The following is a 3,842-nucleotide window of genomic DNA, read 5'->3' as shown; positions in this document are numbered from 1 at the left end:
TGAAAGTGGGAGGAGATCGATATGGATTTTATTACCGGATTGCCGAAGACCTCTCATGGGTATGACTCAATTTGGGTCATTGTGGATCGGTTGATGAAGTACGCTCATTTCTTGCCTGTCAAGACCACCTTTTCAGTCAAGCAGTACGCGGAGTTGTACCTCATTCGGATTGTTTGCCTCCCTGGGATTCCGAAGAAGATCATTTCTGATCGAGGCACTCAATTCACTTCCCATTTCTAAAAGGGCCTTCATGAAGCTATGGGAACCGAGCTTTTCCATAGTACTGCATATCATCCTCAGACCGATGATCAAACCAAGAGGGTGAATCGAGTCTTAGAAGATATGTTGAGGGATTGTGTCCTAACATATGGGAAGAAGTGGGAAATCTGCTTACCATTTGCAGAGTTCTCCTACAACAACAGTTACCAAGCGAGCATTGAGATGTCACCGTTCGAAGCTTTGTATGGCCGACGATGCCGAACGCCGTTGAATTGGCCCGAATCTGGTGAAAGGGCCTTTCTCGACCCAGATTTGGTCAAGGAGGCAGAAGAACACGTTCTGACGATTCGCAAGAGTCTCCTTACGGCTCAATCCCGACAAAAGAGCTATGCGGATTACTGCCGACGAGATCTTGTGTTTGAGATTGGGGATTTTGTCTATCTTAAGGTGTCACCTCTTAAAGGGGTTCAACGCTTTCAAGTCAGAGGGAAGCTAGCACCTCACTATGTTGGTCCATTTCAAATCGTTGCTCGACGTGGCGAGGTGGCCTATCAGTTGGACTTGCCTCCGTTCCTCTCCGCCGTGCACAACGTCTTCCATGTATCTCAATTGAAGAAATGTCTTCGAATCCCAACCGAAGTCATTGAAGTTGCAAACCAAGAATTGCAGCCAGATCTCTCCTATTGTGAACATCCGATTCGTATTCTTGAGGAAGCCGAACGGAAGACACGACGCAAGTCAATTAAGTTTCTCAAGGTTCAATGGAGTAATCACTTTGAAGGTGAAGTGACGTGGGAACATGAGGATCGGCTTCATGCCGATTATCCTGAGTTTTTCTCCAAATTGTGAGGGTTGCACTAGTTTCTATTCCTCACTGCATGTAAATGGTGCTATGGTAATGAAAACGTCATGAAACACCCTACATGATGTTGAAATGCTTTCACCATGGTATAGATGAAAGTTCCGTCATTCTGCCCACACTATCCGTGGGTTAGTAGGAACTGAGATGAGAAAAGTAGATGACCCTACCGTCACTCACCTGACACCTACCTGGTTATCTTGTGATACCCTGGTTATAAGATTAACTTGTCTAGGTGAATGTGGCACTCATAAACCTAGGACTTTTCTCGAGGTCCGGGAAATGTGCCGTGCAACACTGTTGTATCACCTAGGGATGCCGTTGTTGTCCCAGTCCTGGAAACTCCTTTTCCTCGCTCAATTCCGCGCACTTCACCCGAATCTCGGGACGAGATTCTTTTAAGGGGGGGAGTTTTGTAATAGCCCAGATGGCTTAAGAATGTCATTAAGCATCATAAACATCATTGGCATCATGTTTAATTGTTTTGGTGAATTATGAACATGCTTTTTCAATTAAACATAGATTGTGAAAATCGATGTTAATTGGTGCATTGTTAAGCAACTCACAATATTGCTATACAACATAGTGTTGGAAATAATTTTAGAAATTAGTCCCTGTCATGTGGTATAAATGAATTTTCCCAAATTTTTGGGGATGGTTTTGAAGGCATAAAAATTACCACTATTAAAAAAGGTTGCATGTTTGGAGAATTTAGTTTAAATTTGGCTTAGGCATTATGGGTCACCTCCTCTCTTAGCCGAGCTGCTTCCAGGGGTGGCCGCCGATTTCCTTGACTTTGGAGGCCAGCCACGTCGCCGGTCAAGTCGAGCATGGCACCGTGCTCCTTCTCGTGGTGCTGGTGTCGCCTTTATCTCCTTCCCCTCGGTCTCTCTCTGCTCTGTCTCTTACTCAGCCACACGCACAGAGCAGGGCAGAGTGCAGCACCACGCTGTCGTCCAAATCCACTGCGCCCGAGCATGAATCCGTTGAGCCCGAGCTGCAAGAAGCAAGAGAGAGAACCCAGGGAGCATCATCGATCGCCTCTCACGCGAATTCCACCTTTCTCCGATCGGAATCACCGTGCGGGCGTCGTCTTCCATGGCGCAGGCCAAGTGGCTCCGCCCCTCATCATCGAAACCGCTGGTCCGAAGCTTCTCCGCCCCGACCAATCATGTGGTGAGCTTCTCCTCGCTCACCTCTTCTTTTTGCGCGCGTCCGATTTCCTTTAGCCCGTTGCTGGTGCGCACCTCCACGCGCGACCAAGCGCCGCCGCCCATGGCCGCACGTCGCCGGCCGTGCTCATCGGCCGCTGGGACCGATCGGAGCCCAGTAGCCGATGAGCACACCGTTGAGTCCACATTCTTGTGTAGATGCTGTAGGGGTGCTTGTCTGGCTCGATTGCGTCATCGTTTAGCCGTTGGCTCGTCGAACCACGTCGCCGCCGTGCTGTTTCCGCCGTGTGCCGCTGCTCGTTGCCTTCCGACCATCGCTGTCGATGACATGTGCAATAGTCAAGTTCGCGCGCCTCAACTAATCGCGTTGCTGTCCTCCCCGACCACCGCCGTTGTGCCGTTCGCCGGCGAACCGCGCCAGCGCCGCCCGCCATGACTGGCCTGGGCGGGGTTCAATTTTGACCCGTGTTAAATCGGTCGGGCCCACTGTCAGGCTTAGTGGCTAGCCGACTGGGAGTGCAAAAAGTTTTCCAGGGTTTTTAATAATCGAGAATTCCAGAAAATGCGAAATAGAATATTTGTTCAATATTAAATTGGTTGGAGTTTGTAAAATGCATATAAAATTGTATGTAGCTCCAAAAACCATGAAACCAATTTTGTTAGGTTTATACGATAATGATCTACATGTTAAAAATACTAGGAGCTATGAAATGTGTACTTAAATTGCATGGGTTAATAAAAATAGGTTTGAGCTTTATTAATCCATAATTAAATATTGGTAACTCCAAAATTGATTAATTCAATTTTGTAAACCTTATTAATTGATTCCCTGCTCATTAAAAGTAATCACCCTCATGTTAGACATGATTAAGTTCCTATTTAGGGTTAAGCTTAATTAATCCAGGAAAATGTAGCTTAACATTAATCTTAATTAAGAAAATTGAGGCTTTGAAACTCATGTCATGATGCACTGCATCTTTACCTTGTCATGCACTATGGAGCATCTGCCATTGCATGTCATTCGTGCTCATCATTGCATATATTCTTCAGTAGTGAACGAAAAATCGGAGTGTGACGCGAGTGTGATCGAGGGTGACACCGAGGCACACCACTTCTGCAAGTTCTGTTCAGGAAGTATCAGGCAAACCCCAAAGCAGAAAGGCAAGCATCTAAGCATACTGCACCCTTACTCGATTTAAATGGAGTCTAAAATTGATAAATTATGCTTTATGTATGTTTGCATGTGTTGAGTCCAGTGTCGGGCTGGTATGGGTAGAACTTATGTTGATGCATTATCTCTGCTTTGACTTGTTGATGAATCCTTATCCTTGTAGCCTTGATGATATAGTTGTGTCTAGCTTCAAGGTTTATTCGAAATGCTTAGCAATGCTTAGATCCTCAGTAGAAGTCGAGCGACGGTGTTGCCGTTGTTCGCGAACTTAGGGCTCAATTACTATTTACAGATACAAAGATGAGGTTGAGATGAATGGTTGAGGTGTGAGATTGAGACGAGATGCGGGCAGTGTTAGGGGTATCTTCTGCCCAGGAGGAGTCCTTTGGGCAGTTCGGGAGAGGAACCCAGATGCCATAGA

The sequence above is a fragment of the Phragmites australis genome, chromosome 7 (genome assembly GCF_958298935.1).
Source record: "Phragmites australis chromosome 7, lpPhrAust1.1, whole genome shotgun sequence".
Lineage (NCBI taxonomy): Eukaryota > Viridiplantae > Streptophyta > Magnoliopsida > Poales > Poaceae > Phragmites > Phragmites australis.
Note: the sequence above shows the minus strand (reverse complement) of the source record.